A 21,862-nucleotide genomic window follows, 5' to 3' on the forward strand; every position below is an offset into this window, starting at 1 on the left:
CATAGTCCAGCTTTGCTATCTCTAGGCGCGAGGAGGGAAAAAAAAATTCCAAAGGTCAAAAATAAGAACCCTAGTTTCATGCAATGCAGCTGGGGTGACATAGCAATGGCAGGAAAATGTGAGCTATTTGAGAGAGGGAGCGGCAGACTTGCAGGCAGACAAGCCCCGCTCAGAGTGGGAACTCCAGAGCTCCAGGCGCCGGGAAGGAGACTCCAACCCAGCCCGTGAAGGCCTTGTGCTACTTGCATGTCTTAAAAGCCAGGCTATACTTTGGCTTCTGAAATGAAAAATTACACCGAAAGAGATGCCTGATTTTTATTAACCATCCTTAAAAGGAGTCTTTCACTCTTTCTGTGGAAGATGTTTTGCTTGAGTGTTTTCCCACTTTGGCAAACGCAATCCAGTGAGGCTGGATGGAAGGGGTTTTGCCCTGGGCAAATGGTTGAGCACAAAAGCCCTGCCGACTCCAGAAACAATTTAAAGAAGAGGGAAGAGATTTCCTTGAATCGCTATGGAAGAGCCAAAATAAATGGCTACTCTAGTTCTCTTAACAAAACATTATTGCTTTTTTTTTTTTTCCACAACAGATCTCTGATGCAATTGACCAAGGAGCATACTAGGAGACCTGGGTCAGGATTCAAAGATGCTGAGCCAAGTCCTCAAGCCTCTGAAGACGGGTGCTCAGCCGCCGTGTGGCCGAAGCAGGGGAAGGGGCGGAAGTAGCTTTGGATAGAAGCCACCTTCGCAGCCTGTGAACAGATCTGGGTTTTGACAGACTCAAGATGGCTCTTGCAGATAGGGCAGGAGTGTGTGGTGTCAGGGCGTGTGCCGGAAGGTCTCCATCAACAGCGGCAAAGCGAAAATGCACATGGACAGTATTGGATTAGCAGTGAAGATTTTGGAAAGCAATCTTAGTGAAAAGCCAGAGCAAGAGACAAGAGCAATAAATCAGGCCGGGAGAAAGTCTGAGCTGAAGGATGCTGTTGCCTGGTCTATCACTCCCCAGCCAGCGGAAGCACACATGGGTCCCAGCCGGTGTTGATTCTAGCACCCTGCCAGCTTATTCTGGCTCTGAGAAAATGAGAACATCTTGGCTAAAGATGTAGGGGGATGGGGAGGCACTGTGTGATTTTCAGTAAAATAATTTTTCCCCAAAGGGGAAATTGAAGGCCTGAGGGCTCTTGTATCAAGGAAAGCCCTTAACTAAAGCATGGTGGCCTAGAGACGCTTATACGGGTGGTGTCAGTATCCCGAGAAGCTGAAGGAAAAGAGAAAAGCAAGGCAGAGGAACCAGTCCCTACCTTTCAGCAAAACTCCCCAGTCACTATAGCAGAGTGGTTAAAAGCCTAGGATTTAAATTCAGACTCTTGAGCCTCAATTTCTTCATCCAGATAATAGGTGCCATCATTCCTGCCCCATAATGTAAAGATTAGACAAAGCACACGACCTGCATGTGACAGCTGAGATCAACTGCAACCACTTCAGAAAAGTGGTTTTCCAGGAAGCAGGGCAGTTCATGGGAAAGAGGCTCCATTTTCTGAGATTCCCAAGTGAATAGCCAAGGAAAGGCAGAGGACCATTAACTTACTAATTGTGTGTAGGTAAGAATAGACCTGCAAGGAAGAATGAAAGGGAGGGAGGGAGGGAGGAAGGTACAGAGAGAGGGCAAGAGAAAGAGAGGGAGGAGAGAGGGAGGTAGAGGGAGGGAGGGTGGGAGGGAGGGAGTTAATCTACTTTGGACTGTCACTGCATGTTCCAATCTACCCTTCACCCTGAGGTCAGCGTGACCTTTACAAACAAAGATCCCTCTGACCAGACCATTCCCTTGACCAGACTTTGCACTGACTCCCCACACTCCAAGGAAGGGGTCCAACCTTCCTCAAACAGTTCCCATGTACAGAGTGGAGTCCCTCTCTCTCAAGTCTCAAGCGCTCCCTTCAGTGGTTCTCATGCAGGGTGGCACTGAGCACCCCCCCACACACATACACACACTTTCCTCACCCTTGGGCCTTTGGAAATGTTTGGGAAGTTTTGGTGTCACTACTGGGTGCTAGGTAGGGAAGGGATGTAAATGATGTGCAGTTTAAAGGGGTGCTGGGCAGTGTCCTATAATAATCCCCGCCAAAATGCCAACGGCAGCTTTGCTCAAAAAACCCTGGGCCCCTCTGTGGCTTTGTTCCTACAGTGTCCCCTGCCTAAAAGGCTCTTCCCCTCACTCCAGTCCATCCAACTTTCTCATCCCCAAAGGCCTAGTTCAAAACTGACCTCCCCTAGGAAGGTTTCCAGGCCCCAGCCCCACACCAATGGCAGAGCTGACAGTCCTTTCCTAAAAACTCCTGTGGACCAGCCTCTCTGGGACCCTGGATCGACTGTCACCCCTTCCCACACCCCAGGGGCTGAGAGAGGTCCTTCTCAGAGCCTAGCCCAGTGCCTGGCACTTGGAAAGGTTCAATGTGTACTGAATCGAAGAGGATTCTAGCTTTCTTTCTCATTCATGCACACTTGTAGACAAAGTCTGGAGGGCAACAGTCCACCTTCTCCTGGAAACTGGATGGGTGTCTCGGGAAATTAACTGTGAAATCACACAGCTATCAGTACGCTCGGACTTCACTGTGAGCCATACTACTGAAGCGTCTGGTCATCTCTACTTTTGTGTGTGTCTGTGTGAATTGAGTTATTTTTTCTGGGTCATTAAAAGTTGTTTGATTTGGTTAATACCTTATTTATTTAATAATAGATTCCACCCTGGAAGCCAAGTTCAGGAACTAGGAGGCAGGGTTGCTATTTCTTTGATAGAGATCTCCCTGGCTCCAGTAATCTTAGTCTAGGCATGCTCTAGGAAACAGACTCAAATTGAAGATTTGGATTCCTCAGGGAGGTGCTAGAGTGGTGGAGACAGACATATAAATAACTATATGAAGGAGAGGCTGTCAGTGCTAAACAGAGGGACAAGCACGCTGCTAGAATAGAAGTGCTAAATAATATGTGGTGAATGCATAGAAACCAGCAATCAGGTTGAGAATAGAGGAGGCAGAAGAGACAGTTATTCATATAATGATCATCTTTGTGTTCACTTAAGAGGCAGCCCAAACTGTGATTATGACAGTTGATTATTGTCAGACATTAATTAGTTACCAGATTCATGTTCTTCAATCCATTCTGCATGTTGCTGTGAGGCTGATATTCTGAAAATATACTTCCTGCCTCCCTCCCCATACTTAATTTTCAATAGCTTCCCATAGTCTACAGACCAAAGTCCTTTGCCTGGCACCTGAGGGTCTTCCCCGCCCCTCCAATGTGGGCCACACCCTCCTCCTCATATCCTACCCCTCCCCCATATCAACCTTCCACTCTGGGCAAAGTGATCAGGTGACTGTCCCCCCAACAGAGAGGCCATCGCCTTTGTGAATTTGATCATGCTGTTCTCATGATCTAAAATGGCGTTGCTTTTCTCTCAATTCCACCAAATCCTGACTTTTTAGCCTCAATTGCCCCATACACTCACTCTGTTGCTCAGTTCCCCAAAGCTAACCCTCCCAAAGGTCACAGCTTATTTTTCTAGCCAAGTCCAGAGCCTGGCAGTCCTCATGCAATCAGCTCTGGTGTGGAGGGTGAATGCACAACCCAAACATGGTACCTGGGCACCTTGAGCAGCACAGTGGCAGGCTAATGAGCCTGAGGATGAAATGGAAGTTGACAAGTGCAGAGTAAATAGAACCTGTTTTTTTTTTTTTCTTGTGTTTCTCATCACTGACAGGTCTCACAAACTATACTGGACTTAGTGAGTCTATTTAAAAAGAGCTTTTGCTTTTTTACAAAGTCCTGTTGGACAGGAATCAAGATTCAAAACCTTACCCTGTTGTGGCTGCAGAAGGGATGCTGGGACCCTTCTGGCCAAGCATGTCACCCCGGGACTTTTCAAATCCCTCCCAGAGCATGGAAGTGCACACCCAAGCAGTCCTCCTGGGGGTCCATGGCCATCTACAAAGGCAGCCATTTCTGTCCCTGCCACCCAAGGATTCAAGTGAGGTCCCTCTCTCTTGAGGCCTAACATCCAGGCAGTTGGCTCCCAGACCATCCCAGCAACTTCCTAGCGGGGCCTCAGTTTCCTCAGTCATTAGCTACAGATCCTAATACATGCTGGGCAGGACTGAGTAGGGCTTATAGATAATAGATACAAAGATATTGATACAGAGAAGATGACAAGTAACTGTTAGTTTTGGTGACCTCTGGACAGCAATTAGGGGTCCTAAAAACTAAGGCAGAATGAGATGCACATGGGCAAGTGCGTCACAAAAATAGAGCAGAAAGCCACGGAGTACAGTGCCATCTCCTCCTGCCTCTCACCTTCAGTTCTACTACTCAAACACACCCTGAGTTCAGCCCTTCCAAAGCCTATGCAGACCTTCTCAGCCCGAGCCCCTCAGAAGTCTGGTTTCTCTTCAGTTTTCCGGTACACCTCTCCCTTTTATTCCGGAGTCACTGCCACGTGCACTTTTGTCCCCTGAGAACCCAAATCCCCATCTCACGGTTCTACAGACAAGCCCAGGAGTGCAGACCTGACTCCAGCTCCCATCCCCTGCTTTCGCCTCCTAGTGTCTCCCCACAGAAGTCTCTCTCTTTCTACCTGACCTCTGCCTGACCAACCCTCCTCATTCCCCTGACATGCATTCTTCACAAATGCTTTCTGAATGAACAAAAACTCCTGTCACTTTTTATGGGTTACGAGCCCTTTAAAAGAATGCCACCAACTCCCCTCCTGTCCTGGCCTCATCAGGAGACACCCAGTCCCACTCTGGAGGGCAGGTCAACCAGAAGCAGGGCTGTAAAATCTGAGCAGCTCAGTGCATTCAGCCACAAAGGCGGTGACCCTTGTTTTTCCTTCCACCCTTACAACCCCAGGAAGACAGACCACCTTTAACTAGGTCAACCAAACTCACAGTCTTCGCTCCACTCTCTCCCCCTTTATTATCATGGTTCTCAGTTGGAGGCACTAAATTTATTGTGATGATTTATGACTGGAAAAAACGACAGTTTCACTGATTCCTGGCTGAACCAGACAAGGCATCCCTGGATGGAAAAGCACAGCGGTGAAGACAGTAAGTAGCATAGGACTAGCTCCACTGAAGGATTTTTCTGAAAACTGTCCTGAGCTGGCTAGAGCTAAAATCCTGGCAACTCTGAAATAAAAGCCAGGAAAAGGGGACTTGCTTTCAAAAAGCCAGGCCCGTTTAACTCATGAGCAGTCATCTGTCACAGGACTTGACCTTCTCACCCCTTCTCTTCCTCTCTGCTTCCACAAATGACAAAGCCTCGCTTTCCTCTCATAACCTCACAGACCAACTTCTCATAAAGGGGAATAAACAGTTATTATGTAAAAATGCACCTTGCTCCAATAGACCCCTTACCCCAAATTCGCTGCCTGAAGTTATCCTTTCAGGTTTACATGCTGCACCATAAAACCCAACAAGAAACACCTTTCCACATAACAAAGAAAGAAAATATTGATGTGACATGAAATCTCAGTCCGTGGTGTTGAAGACTTGCTGGGAACAAACTGAAAGACAACCAAACCCGAGTGAGCTTGTTACCTTGTTTGCTTTCCTCGTGAATGTAAGCTGCACAAACACAAGGCTTACAAAATGAGGGCTCTTGAACTTGTGTGTATGTGTGTGTGTGTATCTTTATTCATAGACATATGAAAGCCCCTCATTAATCTCACTGCTGTGAAACTTTCACTCCACCTACACTTGTGTAACCAGGTCAAATCAAGCTTGCGTTATATGAGAACATGGAGTCTAACTTTTACAAATACACAAAGTCATGACCCTTTTGTTTTGATAGGTTGCCTGTTTCAGACAGGCAGAAAGCCACCACTAAAACCAAGAAGTATACAAGACTTCACAATTTATTAAGAAGATTAGCTGGCTTTCGTTTGTCCACTAATGATTAGTCACAAATGTGCGTTCCCTCAGAAGCCTCAGAGGTTAGGTAACTCAAGGAACCATTTGGTTTAACTTTGTTTCCCTTTCTTTTTGATGTGTTACTATGCACTGTAAATTAAGGGCTAATTCACATACCCCCATTCCTAACCAGATTATATACAATTCGACAAGCCCACCTTAAATAGTGTATGTTTTTTCACTTTCCACTATATTTGTAGAACTGCCTGCTGTGAAATTACAAAGTTCATGGTTCAGCTGAACTTTTGACCTCAAGCGAGGATTTGACACAGCAAAACAATCTAAATGAACCCAACACGAAGTTTTCATAGTCGAAACTGCTTTTCAGCCTATTGTCTGGGGTAATTGGGTAGGAAAGTTCTTTATTGATGTTGTAAAAACTACCGGTTTAATAACAGGCAGAGGGAGTTGAGAGGAGATGAGTGGATGTACCTTTGAGCATCTAAAATCAAGCTTCTCTGAGAGTTCACTGAACTCTACCTGACCCTGAGAGAAAGGTCTCCCCAGGATAACCCACCAACTCCAGGGTTTGTGACCGAATGGCTGCAGCCTGCCAGCTCTTAATACCTCAGAGTGGAATGACTTCTCAAGTGCTACACAAAATAATAGTATTCATTTTTTTTTTTTAAATAGTAGCTGCTACAATGTGCCAGACGGCTACCGAGTGCCAGATCCTTTTCAAACTTTTTTTTTTCATCCAACCTTCACAAAAACTCGATGAAGCTATTACCATCTCTGTTCTAGAGAAGAGGAACTGGGACCAGAGAGATTAAGCAATTTGCCCAAGATCACACAGTGAGCATTTGACCTCTCCGTGCCTCGGTTTTCTTATCTGCAAAACAAATGTTGGACAAGGTGATCTCAGATTTGAGGTTTTAGGTGCTGGCTTATGTGCATGGGGTAAGTGGAGAGGGAAAGTTCTGTGTAGAAGACAGAAAAGCTTTCATTGACAGGATCTCATTTAACCCTAACAACCTATGGGGCAGGTAGGATTACCCACACTTTACTGAAGAAATTTAATTCAGATGGGTTAACTAACTTGCCCAAGGTCACACAGCTGCCAAGAGCGGAGTTAGGGTAAAATTTCTGACTTCACAGCTTATTCTTCTTCCACTTCTTCAGTGCAAAGTCAGTGGGATACCATTCAGACTTCTTTGCTTCCACATCCCACACTTTGATTGAGTACGATAGAAGGGTTGGTCGGGCAGGGGAGGAGAAGGAAGATTTGTCGTGCTTGAGTAAGTATCAAATCATTTCCTGCAGAGTTTTATTTTGGAACCCAAAACATCACCTCCTGGATCTCAGAAAACACTCCTGCAGTGTGGTGCTAACTCCTATTATCACTGCGTGCCCACCACCACTACTTTGGTGTGACTGTCCCTCAGAAAACTAACAAAGAAAGTCTGCCAGACACTGATAATTGAGACAAACTGCACAGAATGCTTAGTCCAGTCCTTTAGAAAACACTTAACAAAATTATCTATTACTACATTTTTACTCTTCCTCCTTTGAAAATAAGAACATGGGTGCCCCTCTACCCATGCCCCTCCCCTGCCACACACACATCAGCCACCTGGAGTCCAACAGCTTCCTCTCTTATATAGTTATATTTTGTTCTTTTAACTTGATGACTTTGTCTTTTAATTGGATACTTTTCCATTAACATTAACTTAATTACTAATTTATATGGGTTTTAATCTACCATTTTATAATTTGCTTTCTAAGTTGTCCTACCTGTTCTTCATTCCTTTTGCCTCCTTTTATGTCATCTTTTGGATTAATGGAATATTGTTTTATTACTCCATCCATCCCATCATTTGCTTGGAAATATATAGATTTACAGTATATTTTAGGGGCTACACTAGAGATTATAACATGCATCCTTGATTTACCAAGTTCTAGTGTTATTTGATACTTTTACCCCCTTCCTTATGAACTCCTCTTCCACAATGTTATGCCAAGACTATGTATTTTAACTCTCCCTATATTTTGTTAGTCAATATTAATTTAGATTTACCACATATTTGCCTTTGCTGTTGCTCTTATGCCTTCCTGCATCTCTGAGCTTTCATATGACATTATGTTTTCTCTGCCTGAAGAACACATTTATATTTCCATTTGTGCAATATGTTGATAGTACATTTTCTTAACTTTTAATTGTCATTCTTAAACTTATGTTCCTGAATTTAGAATAGTAGGTTGGCAGTTCTTTTGCACATCAAAAATATCATTTCATTGTTTTCTGGCTTCCACTGTTTCTGTTGAGAAGTCATTCATTGTTTCTTTTGAGACATTAGATATCTCTATTTGTTGCTCCTTTTTTTCTATCTTTTTTCTCTGGTTGTTTTTAAGATTTTACCTTTGGTTTACAGCAGTGTCACTGTGATGTATTCGGGTGTGTTTCTTTATATTTAACCTATTTGGATTTGAATCTGTGACCTGATGATCTTACCAGTTTAGGAAAATTCTTATCCTTTATCTCTTCACATATTACTTCTACTTCATTTTCTCTCCTCTCTACTTCTAGTATTCCAAATTCATGTAGGTTAGATCTTTTCACCCTTGATGCCTCTTACCCTCTCTTCCATGTCTTTTTATTCTTTTTGTCTTTTTATGCTTCATTCTGGATCATCTCCACTGACCTATCTTCCATTTCACTAATTTTCTCTCCAACCATGTCTAATCTTCTATAAAACCTGTATTCTTAATTGGGATTATTGTATTTTATAGTTATAGATTTTATATTTGATTCTTTTTCAAATCTACTATGTTCTTTATTATAGTCCCAAGATCTCTGTCAATATTCTCAATCTTGTCCTTTTTTCCTTTAAATATTAAGCATAGTTATTTTAAAGTCTGTGTTTGAGAATTCCAATATCTAGAATCTATACGGTCTGTTCAATTATCTGTTGTTTTTCCTGGTTTTAGTTCATGTTGCCTTTTCTCCATGTGAGCTTGGTCATTTTCTACTGTGTGCTACATGCTGTGTTTGGGAAATTATTTGTGGAATTATTTTGAGACCTAGGGTATTATATTCCTCTAGAGAAGATTTACATATGCTTGTTATGAGTACATAGGAGCACTAGCAATCCAGGCTTACCTTAATCCGATTTCAAGGACTCATACCATTCAAAGCTGCGCTGCGAAAGTCAAAAGTTCACTCTTACTTCTAAGGTGTAGCCTTTTAAGATCTCAGCCAAAGGAACAGTGGTGGGAGGGGTCACCCAATCACTTTCATAGGTCTTGAATCCAAGTTTTGTTCCCTTAGCCACATGAGACTGTAAAAGTTCTGGTCAGCCTCTCAATGACCTCATCCAGATTTCATAAAGACCTTAAGTGCCAGGATCACCTTTTCTGGATTTCCTTCTTCTCTTGGGCCTTGAAAGAGTAGTTTATTCAGTAGCTCTTTGTCTCTTTGATGCTTTAAAAATGGATTTTAATATATTTTGTTTAGCTTTTCTAGTTATTCTCAACAGGAGGGTTGGTCCAAATTCCCTAGTCTACAATTATTGACAGTGGAAGTTTTCAATTTTTAAAAATATATATTCTTTATTTTTATATTGTTCTCTTTCTAGAATTCCTTTTACATTAAAATCCCTTTTTATTATGATCAGAATGGATGAAAGTTTTGTTTTGGTGGTTTACATTTTTAATTTATTGAGAAAAAATAATGTTGATGGGATATCAGACCCCAAAATGATATCGAAGTTAAATGATTCATACAATTTTTAAGTCTCGGAGCAGCTGCATTATTAAAACAAACCTATAGCAGGGGTGTTATCCCTGGCCACAAGCTGGCCCTTTGGAGGACTTCCTGGTGAGCTGAGGCCCTCTCATGCTCTCTGCCCTGTGGGTATCAGCTGAGCTGGAAGGCACATCCAATAGATGCACTAGAGCATGCTCAGTTCATAATTTGCTTTTCCATGTCACTGCTCTGAAATTGTTTTATTTCAGGCTACGGTGGACTTCCCCATGGTGGTCATCCATGCTGTGATGATGCGCTTCCCCGGAATAGGGAAGTGGCTGATTCCCAGGAACCAGCAGTAGCAGACAGGCTTGGCTCCTAGAACAGACAGTGTGGCTTCTCATAGGTGGAGTAGGAAGCAGAACAGCCAAGCCACAAACAGAAGCAGCCTCAGCAGACACTGGGCACACACGAAACCAAAGGCCAGGCCTCCCACAGTCACACCATGTGCAGGCCTCCTCTCTCAGTGCAGCTCAAGTGGGGAACAGAGCCATCAGCAGTACCTTCTACAGACAAGATGCAGCATGAGAACCATGACCCACCCACTCTAGGAAACATATTGGCAAAGGAATAGCTTTTCCTAAGTGTACAACATGCCAATTCCCTAAAGACAAGAGCCTTCAATACATCCTCCCTTGTGAAAGTCAAAAATTTTAAGTGTAGGTTAAGAATAATAACCATTCTTATATTATTTTCAGGCATTTCACTAAATGTACACATATTAAATAATCATGTGTCATTGTGTGAGGTACCATTATCCTAATTTTATTTATTAGGAGATAGGGGACTGGAGAAATTAAGAATCATATCCAAAGAATACAACTAGACATAGTGAGGAAAGTGTTTGAAATTAAGATTATTTGTTCTAAAGCCCTGCCACAGTGCTTTACCAAGAATTCTCTTAGAAGCAACAAAGATTCATTAAACACATCTGTAATCTTAAAAGAAACTGTTTCTGGCCTCTTGAGGAACCTCCCAACTTCATGATACTCTTGCCTTTGTTCTCATTCTTTCCATTGCTCTGTTGTCTTTTGGCCAGGTGGCTTCTGGATACAACCTTGTCCTTCTGGCCTTCTGCTTGTCCAGTCTATACTTCCCGCTGAAAAACATGAGACCTATTTTCCTAGGCTCAAAGTTCTGACATTTTGCCTAGGTCTTCCTTTTCATTTCTGGTTTCTGGTCAGAAGATCATGCCTAGACTCAGACTGATTTATAGGACTGTGACAATTGATAATCATATGCCCAGTAAAAAAATTCAGCTCTTCCTACTTCTAGAACACATGAACACAATGATCTTACAAAGGCCATCCATTAGAATCCCACTACTGCTAGAATTACCTTTTTTTTTAAAGTAGACTTTAATCTATAGAGTAATTTTAGGTCCACAGCAAAATTGAGAAGAAAGTACAGAGATATCCCATATACTCCCTTCTCCCACACATGCATTGCCCTCCCCCACTATCGGCATCTCCACAAGATAAAATCCATATATCTTATGGTACACATCATCAGGATCCAACCATCCTCACCAATCTCATCTCTACATTCTCATGACACTGAATTCCCACCTTTTTCAGAGTAAACATAGTCTTTCATAGCTCCATGCATTTGCACTTATTGTTTCTTCTGTCAAGAAAACTCTTTCGTCATGCCTAGAGAATTTTACATGTATCCCCATAACAATGCTTCAGTGCAATCCAATTCAGCAAATACTTTATGAGCAACCAAGTACGACAAATAGCTAGGCACTGGGCCCATGAATATGAAAGAGTCATAGTCTCTGCCAGTCCAATGCAGGCGATAACACCAATGCCATCATCACAAACACATGTATCAGGAAAGCAAAATACAATTTACAAAAATATTAAATACACAAAGAAGAAAAAGGTGAACACAGTTTGGGAAAGTAAGAGAAACCATGCTGGCAATGGGTGACTTGAACACAACTGGATAAGTATGAACCTATGGATGAGTAGGGTAAGGAAGAGGATTGTGGAGAGAACACTCCACAAGAGTAATCTTGCATAAAGTCAACAAGGTAAATATGCACGTATTTCTTAGCATTTCTTGAGGAGAAATGAGATTGGGGGATTGGGCTATTTCACCTACAGAATCCATTACAGAATTCTGTACAAAATATATACTTAAAAAAAAAATAGACTCAAAACCTACTGTGTAAAATATAAGATGGGGAACAATATTTCTTCACCAAAAGAGATTATCACAATATTTTCTCTTGGGGTCATACATCACTACCAACATTTGAACCAAAAGTATTACAAGTGAATTCTACAAATCAGAACAAAGTAAAAGGTATTTTTAGTTATTTTTCCTCTTTAAGCTCTCCATAGAACTTATATCCTGACCATAGAATGTATAACTTTCCTAAAACTCTTTTCACACTGCCAATGTTTGCTTCTATCGTAATATATATTATGCTAGTTTCTTTTTCTCTGTTCTTCTCTGATTCTTATTCTTTAATCTCTGCCTCATCCCTCTCACACATGAGAACTTTTCAAAGTTAAAGCTTGACCTCTTATTATTCTTTCACTTCAAAAATTTCTTTAGGATTCGCCTATGCTGCAGGCTTTAATTATTACCTTCATACAGAGGGCACTGAAAACCTTTATGGTTTTCAAGGTCCAAAAGGACTTTCTATTTCTTGTCTTAGTGCATTGTCTAAGATTCCTAGTCCAATGATTGTAGTAGGAATAATGTGGAAATTCTTGTGTATTCCCAACTATAATTGGAAGACTTCTAATACTTTATTATATAGTATTATTAGTAGAGGTTTCACATCTCTGTTAATATTTTACTCAAAGTTTGATATTTCTTTGATTACTTTTGAAAAGCTTTTAGTTTTTTTGTGGTGAGGTACACATAAAATTTACTATTGATGACATTTAGTACATTTACAATGTTATGCAACCATCACCACCATTTAGTTCCAGAATATTTTTATTATCCCATAAGGAAATCCATGCCCAGTAAATAGTTGCTTCACACTTACCCCTGGCAACAATTAATCTGCTTTATGTCCCTATGGAATTGCATATCCTGGACATTTCATATATTTGGAATCATATTTCTTTTCATATATATGAATCATACAATGTGGCCTTTTGTGTTTGGCTTCTTTTATGTAGCATAATGTTAAGGCTCACCTATGTTATAGCATGTATCAGTACTTTATTTCTTTATTCAAATAATATTTTGTTAATTCACATTTTATTTATCCATCAATTAATGGACATTTAGGTTGTTACCATCTTTTAGCTATTGTGAATAGCACTGCTACGAACATTCATGTACAAATTTTTGTTTGAACACCTGTTTTGAGTTCTTTTGAGTATACACCCAGAAATGGAATTATTGGGTCATATGGTAATTCTACGTTTAATTCACTGAGGAGCTGCCAAAATGTTTTCCACAATGTCTGTACCATTTTACATTCCCACCAGAAGTGTACGATAGTTCCAATTTCTCCACATTCTCACCACTTGTTATTTTCCTTTTTATATTATTATTAGAGCTATCATAGTGAATGTGAAGTGGTATTTTATCATGGTTTTGATTTACATTTCCCAAGGGACTAATATGTTTAGTGTCTTTTCATATACTTGTTAGCCATTTCTATTTTTTCTTTGGAGAAATGTCTTTTCAAATTATTTGCCCAGCTTTTAATTGAGTTGCTTTCCTTTCTGTTATTTAATTGCAAGAGTTATTTATATATTCTGGATACTACACCCTTGTCATACATATAATTTATAAAAACTTTCTCCCATCCTGTAGGTTATATTTTCACTTTTTTGATACTGTCCTTTGATGTGTAAAAGTTTTTAATTTTGATGAAGCCCAAATTATCTGGGTTTTTTCTTTTGTTGCTTGTGTTTCTCAGTATCATAGCTAAGAAACTGTTGCCGGACCCAATATAATGAAGATTTGGTCCTCTTTTTCTTCTAAGAATTTTATGGTTTTAGCTCTTATATTTCAGTCTTTTATCCATTTTAAGTTAATTTTTGTATATGGTATTAGGTATGGATCAGCTTTCTTCTTTTCCTTGTGGATATCCAGTTGCCCCAACACCATTTGTTAAACAGATTATTTTCCTCCACTGAATAATTTTGGCATCATTATCAAACATGAATGGCTCATAGATGTGGGATTTATTTCCAGACCCTCAATTTTATTCCACTGATCTATATTTTCATCCTTATACTAGGACTACATTCATTTTTATTACTGTAGCCTTGAACTTGGGAAGTAGGTTCTGAAATTGGAAAGCATAAGCACTCCGATTTTGTTATTTACAGAATTGTTTTCTCTATTCAAAACTCTTTGCAATTTGATGTTTTCAAGATGGAGGCCTAGACTGACACACTCCGTCTCCCTCCACAACTAAGAAGGAATACAACTACAGCAAAACCAGAAATAACCAGAAGTTCCAGAAAATAAAGCTACATGGAAGTTCAACATATGAAGTTATAAAGAAGTGGAGCTTGTCTGAACAGGTAGGAGGAATGAAGCTGGGGCAGAGAGGTCAAGGTGTGCTGGTGGTGGCAGTTGTGGTGATGGAAGTGGGACAACGGTAAGCACAGACACCCATATTTAAGGGGAGGTGAGAAGCAACTGGGGAACACCCCTGACTGCAAACCAGACCTGTCAGCTTGCAATTCCAACGCTGGGGAAGGCAGCCCCCCATGGCCTTGGACTTTGAGGCCCGGAGGGGATGGGGATGGAGGAGGAGGCTCCTGGTCTCTCAGGGGAGAGTGAACAGCAGGAATCCATCTAGGACCCCCACCCCCACAGAAAACACCACAGCATGGTGAGAAGGGTCACCCGGTAGTGATGAATGCATGGGGCTCTGCTCCCTATAGCCTGGGGGGTGTGACAGCCCTGCCCAGGAAGCAAAGGTAAACACAAAATTGTCAGGATGGCAAAGATCATGATAGAGATCCAAGTGATGCAGCTGACCAGCCAGCAAATATCTAATCTAACAGATCAGCAGATAGGAAATCTTTCTGAGGCAGTTCCGAGCTTTGGTTATAAAAGTGCTTACAGACCTGACAGCAGATCTTAAACAAGATGGGGAAGGAATGAAGGCTAGTCCTGCTGAAATGAATGAAAACACATACAAAACTAGTGGTGAGGGAAAGAAAACCAGGGATCAAATCAACAAATTGGAACATAGAGAAGGAACAAACAGTCAACCAGTGCAGAAAGAGGAAATGAAAAGTGAGGAAAATGAGGAGAGGCTCAGAAACCTATGAGACAGCTATAAGCTGGCCAACATCCAAATCATAGGATTGCCAAAAGGTGAAGAAGAACTAGAAATGGAAAAACTATGTCAAAAAATAATGAAGCAGAACTTCCCTAACTTGGGAAAGGAAATAGGCTTACAAGTCCAGGAAGCACAGAGAGTTCCAAATAAACTGGACCCAGGGAGAACCACACCAAGACACATTGCAATCAAAATGTCAAAAATTAAGGATAAAGAGAGAATCTTTAAAACAGCAAGAGAGAAGAAGGGAATTATGTACAAAGGGGTCCCAATTAGACTATCAGCTGATTTTTCAAAAGAAACTCTGCAGGCAAGAAGGGACTGGCAAGAAATATTCAAAGTAATGAAAAGCAAAAACCTACAACCATGATTACTCTACCCAGCAAAGCTGTCATTCAGAATAAAAGAGCAGAGAAAGTGCTTCCAGGACAAAGTAAAACTGAAGGAGTTCATCAGACCCAAACCACTGTTATATGAAATGTTAAAGGGACTTGTTTAGGAGAAAGAAGATCAAAACTATGAACATTAAAATGAAAACTGTATCACAACAACCAACAACAGAGGCTAGGGAATTGAAACAAAGGCAAACTAAGTAGGCCACGAGAGTGGGAAAAGAATTATAGGTATGGGGAACATTTTGGGGGGAGGTCAGTGGGGAGGGGAAAAGGGGAAATGGGAGGGAGATGGTACCAGAATTAAAAAGCATAGTAGGAGGGAGTGGAGTAGACAGGAAGTTGTTGAGAAGAACTATATGCACAACCAATGGGCATGGACTAAGCGGGGGGGACAAGTGGAGGGCAGGGTCACTGGGTAGAAGGGAACAAAGGGAAAAGAAATTGGGACAACAGTAACAGAATAATCGATAAAGCATTTTTTTTAACTTTGCAATTTCATATGAATTTTAAGATCAGCTTTCCCATTTCTGAAATAAATAAATAAAGAACACTGGAATTTTTACAATGATTACGTTGAATCTGTATATTTCTTTTGGTAGTATTACCATCTTAAAAATATTAACCCTCCAATTCATGAACAAAGGATATTTTTCCAATTACAGTATTCCCTCACTTATCACAGATATTACATTCTAGACACCCCTCCCCCCACGATAGGTGAAAATCCACGAAGTAGGAACTTTACACTTTAGTATTTATATATATTTTAAGGCTTTATAAACCCTTCCCACACACTTATAAACCATTCCCAGTCCCTTATTAACCTTTTCCACACTTTTATAAACACTACTTATGTTCTTAAACATATTCTACACTCTTAAACCTACTAACTTTCACAACATATGTATACAGTACTGCAAAATCCCGCGATATAGTGAAAAATCCGTGATAAATAATTAAATATAATATTTTTAAATATCCCGCGATACAGTGAGGCCACGATAAGTGAACTGCGATATAGGAGGGACTACTGTATTTAGAGTCTCTTTAATGTTATTCATCAATGTTTTGTAGTTTTTAGTGTACAAGTCTTGCATCTCTTTAGCCAAATTAATTCCTATGTATTTTGTTCTTATTTGTTTTAACTACCGAAAAAGGTATCAATTTTATTAAATACTTTCTTCAGTCTATAATCTTGTGGTTTTTTCTTTAATTAATTAATATAGTGAACTACATTGGTAGATCTCCTAAAATTGAACCATCCTTGTAATTCTGGCATAAACCTTACTGGATCATGATATATGAGGTCTAATATATGAGGTCTGTCCAGAAAGTATCCAACCATGTACTATGAAAACTGGAGACATTTATTGAAGAATATACAGGACGCAAGAAAGATTGTACATAGGACAATGACGCCTCAGTCCCCTTCAAAGTAGGCACCTTGGGACCCAACACAGTTCTCCCAATCACCATCAGCTGCCCCACCGTATTTTCCTGAATCTCGTCAATGGTCTGAGTCTCATCAATGGTCTGAATCTCATCAATCGCCTTCCCTTCAAAGGTGATTTTAGTTTTGGGAAAAGTCAGAAGTTGCAGGGCATCAGATCTGGGCTGTAGGGGAGCTGAGTCACCTGGGTGATTTGATGTTTCCCCAGAATAACTCTGCACAAGATGTAATGCATGAGCAGGTGTGTTGTTGTTATGAAGCTGCCAATTACCAGTTGCCCATTGCTGTGACCTTCTGATTCATCCAGTAGTTTCTGTGGAGGAATGTTCAAGCTTAATACAAAATCTGATGTAGATTCACTGCTCTACTTGCTCTGTCATTTTGAATGTGACAGCCACACAGCACATATGCTCTCTCAACGCAATGTACCGCCCCCTTTGATGAGTATAGGAAAGTTATCATTATTCATGCATGCGCATTCCAGTCCACTCTCCTTGGCTGCCAGGTTACATCAATGGCACATAAAGTATTGTCATTACATTAACGATGGCTAGACTTTTTCCAGATAGACCTTGTATTATGCATTTCATACACTGCTGGATATTGGTAGGAGGGAATAGAGAAGTAGAAATCAGATGATTGGGGATCAAAATCACAGGCCTGGTGACTGGTTGAATGTGAGGAGTGAAGAAAATGAATAAAGATGACACCTATATTTCTGGTTTCAATAACCAGGTTGACAGTAGTGCTATTCACACAGATAAGTAAAAATATACTCAGGGAGAAGATAAAATTTTTTGAGGATACAATGCGTTTGGATGTCTTTGGGACATCTAAATGTGTTGAAAGAGTTCATACCAGGTAATTAAGAATATTGACCCAAGATATTTTTTAAATAGGCCATGAACTCTCAATTAAAAAAGGAAATGACAATAGAAGGTATAAAATATGCGGTCAATTGTTTACTCAGTAACCATTATCCTCTTCTTCCTAATAACACACTGATATCATTAAGGAGGCCAAGCTCAAAAAACAACCAATACACCAACTTTATTTTCAACCTGCCTTGCAACTAGGAGGGGTTAGTCATTTGACACTTTTGGCCAAACAGACAAAAGCAGCAGTTACTGGGTAGGGATTCCAGGAAATCTCTTAAAAAAATAAAATAAAATAACTAATGTGGAGGGTCTCAGCCCCTCTTCCAGAAATGCACAATTGAAATAATATTGGTTTGCACAGTGACTCACTTTGGGGTGATGGAGGCTACTTTGGTGGCCAACGCATCTGAAAAGGATTTGGGATAAAAAACCAATTTTCTCCTCAATTCTTGGGTAGGGAATCTAATAAATGGCATGACTAAGTACCACTGGAATCCCAAGTTCTAAAAAACACTGTCATTTGCCAGATACATTCCTATTCAGTGTCCGCAACTCTGAGTAGGAGACTCCTTCCTCACTATGAGGTAGGGGGCAATAGAAGATGATAATTCAGAGCATGGGCTTTATGGACTCAGATAGACCCAGATTTCATTCTCAGCTCTGCAAGCTCTGTGGCATTACTTAACCTCTCTGAGCCTCAATTTCTCTACCAGTAAAATGGTGATAATAACAGTTTCAACCTTGTTGGATTGTTGGGGTGGGGTGGGGAGGAATAAAGAATAAAATAAATACATGTAAAATATATGGCATAATATGCAAACATTAGCTGTTTTTATACTCATCATTACTTATATATCAACTTATGCTAAAGTAGCTATTGTATTTTTATCGAATTTATTGGGGTGACATCTGTTAATAAAATTATACAGGTTTCAGGTATATGCTATTGTATTTTTAAAAACAATGATGTGTTTTGGGGAAGTTCTCCATTTGGGTTACTTGAGTAGATAGCATCATTTGTCAACCAAGCAAGTTTTGAGTTGGCCAAAAAGTTCATTTGGTTTTTTCTGTACAATGGCTCTAGTAGTGCTTAGTTGTCTTTGACTTCATTCAAAACAATTGTTAGATCGCATTGTGATGGCTGTTATATCAGTGTGTATTTAAAAACAACTTTTCAAAATTGGTGAATTTTTGTGCAGCCATTTCAATATTGAAGATGGAAGAAGATAAGCAACATTTTCGGCCTATTATGCTTTATTATTTCAAGAAAGGTGGAAACTGAAATGCAAAAAAGGATTTGTGCAGAATATGGAGAAGGTGCTATGACTGATCAAACATGCAAAAAGTGGTTTGCAAAGTTTCTCAGTACTATAGACATTTTGGCCAAATAGTTCTTTGCTGTAGTGCTGTCTTATGCATTGGAAGATGTTGAGCAGCACCCCTGGCCTCTGCCCACTAGAAGCCAATAGCAGGAGATGGCTGACGTACTCAAAATTTCCTAATCAATAAGCTGATCTTTTATTTTACAGAGAAAAACATAATAGACTTTTTGGCCAACCCACTATTATAGTACCTAATGACTGAAGAGCCTCAGGGAAAAGTCAGAAGCTTTGGGTAAAATATCCTACCTCAAATGCAGACCTGGCCTCTGCTGAGTGGTAGGGAAGTCTAAATAAAGTGAGAAGTCTCAATAGTGGGGTCAAGCCACAGGATGGGAAAGCAAGGGAGAATCTCAACAGATACAAGGTGACCAGACAGGGACAAACAGGCTTCTTCACTGCTTGGGTGCTCAGGCAGCTGGCCCAACTGCCAGCTCACAGTGATAGACAGAGAGGGAGGAACCCTGGCCTCTCTCAGAAACAGACACATTCACCATCCTCAGGCAATGAAGTAGTTTTGGTGGAAACTGGCCTTTCCTGAAGTGACTGGGGAGTTGGCACAAGGAACTTTAGGATTCTAAAAGGAACTGGGCTTCTTCCTTCAGGACTCCAAGGCGTGGACAGCCCAAGAAGAAGCATGGCACGACCACCAGAAGCCTACACGGGGTATCTGAGCTCAGGAAGATCAGCTTTCTCCAGAGGCCAGGGTGTCACAGAAGTCCTGCCTGGGAGTGGGCTAAAAGTGAAGAGCTGGTACAGGGTGGGGGGAGGCAGGATGACTAGCACAACTATGAAGAGGAAATGCCTGAGCACAAGGCCTTCCTTGGTATAGAAGAGAATGTCTGTTGATCCCAAGAGGACCCAGAGAACCCCAGTGCTGTGTTCAGGCATACTGGCTCCCAGTGGACTTTCATTCCCAACAGCACCTGTGCCTCTCTTGATAAAGGACTCTACTTAGTCAGAATTGCTTTCCCTGGGTGTCCTGGAGAAACAGAAGTTCCTCGGAATTTATATCTCCCTGGAGGCAGTCCTTAAACAATGATCAGGATAATCCAAGAGTGAGCTACATGTCTCAGAGAGCTCCTAGGGTGTTGATTCATACTTAGCCTTTGCAGGACTTTTCTTCATGGAACACCATTGGCTGGCTTCCTCCCCTCCATGCCCCATTCCCCACTCCATTCTGGCTTTTCTTGGGAACAAATCACTTGACAAGGATCTTCCACATCTCAGGGTTTGTTTCTGGGGAACCATATGCCTCACAGCAATGGTGCCCACCACCATGCCACACATGGTTGCATGCTAAATATTTGTGGGGAGATGGGAGATGGGGGGAAGAGAAAGAGAAATTCTGATATGACCTGAACGACTTTTGTCCATAGACAAGAACCCAGACATGGCCAGGATAGCATATGGGTCAGAAGAGAAAACTCACTCTAGAAAAATCATTGTAACCTGGAGGCATATAAAGGTTATACTTTGTCCTGTGGGTAGAATTTCCTTTTCACTTATTTTAGTGAACACCTCCACAAACCACAGTGTGTTGGGTATAAAATCTCTGACTCATACCTGAAGGAAGTTCAATGCCAGGTCAAAAAGCAGTGCAAGGGAGGTGAGAGAACATGCCCAGAGAGCAGATCCAAGAGAGGCAATGGCCAGAGAACATTGCCATCCAGCCTTCCCTGGACAACCAGAAGAGGGAACCAAGACCAGTGCCTCAAGTTTGGCAAATGTCCTGCCTCTCTCCGATCTCTTCTTTATGTTTCTATTAAAGTGACCTTTCTGGAATGTAGTTAGGGACATCACAGAGAAGGTGGCATTTGTGCTAGGTCACCATGGTAGGCAAAGTGATACCCCTTCCTCCCAAAGATGTCCATGTCCTAATACCCAGAACATGTGTCTATGTTATCTAACAAGGGAATAGGCAGATGGAATTTAGTAAAGAATATTGAGATGGGAGATTATCCTGGATTATCTGGGTAGGCCCAATATAATCCCAAGGGCTCTTTTAAGAGAAAGGCAGGAGGGTCAGAAAAAGAGAAGATGTCATGACTGAAGCAGTGGTCAGAATGATGTGACCATGAGCTAAGGAATGCAGGCAACCTCTAGTAACATAGCTCTGCCAGCACCTTTATTTGAGCCCCATAAAACCTATTTCAGACTACTGAACTCCAGAGCTGTAAGATGATAAATCTGTGTTGTTTTAAGCCTCAAAGTCTATGGTAATTTGTTACAGCAACATTAAGAAACTAATGCAGTCATGAAGGATGAAGAAGAGTTTTCCAGGAAAAAAAAAGTGAGGAAGCCAGACATTTTAGAACAAATACAAAGGCCATGGCAGAACAAGGTGGAAACAGTAAACTCCTCCACGTGCCAGCAAGCCTGGTGGTAGACACTGTGTGTTGCCAGTCCAGCATCAGGTCCCCCTAATTTCCTCTTATGGAAGGGACTGGTTGGTCTGAGAGTGATGGCAGGCTCTCACTAGTGACTGATTAAGGAGTGGGTACTAGTTCTGGCCAATGAGAAATTGCAGGAAAGTCTATCAGGGGTGGGGGCTCTGAGGAACATTTCCTTTTCTCTTCATCTGCGTGTTGTTAGGTCTGGTTGTGATGCCTGGAAGGGAGGTGTAAAGAACCTGGGCTCCTTATCAACATCACTGAGTCCTTCAAACAATCTGAAGTCAGCCCTCCTAGGAGACTTCCTGTATTGTGAGATACTACGTTTTTGTATTGCTTGAGTGGCAGTTCCTGCCACTTGCAGCCAAAAGCACCCTA

This window comes from Furipterus horrens, unplaced genomic scaffold (genome assembly GCF_987537825.1).
Source record: "Furipterus horrens unplaced genomic scaffold, mFurHor1.1.pri manual_scaffold_5, whole genome shotgun sequence".
Lineage (NCBI taxonomy): Eukaryota > Metazoa > Chordata > Mammalia > Chiroptera > Furipteridae > Furipterus > Furipterus horrens.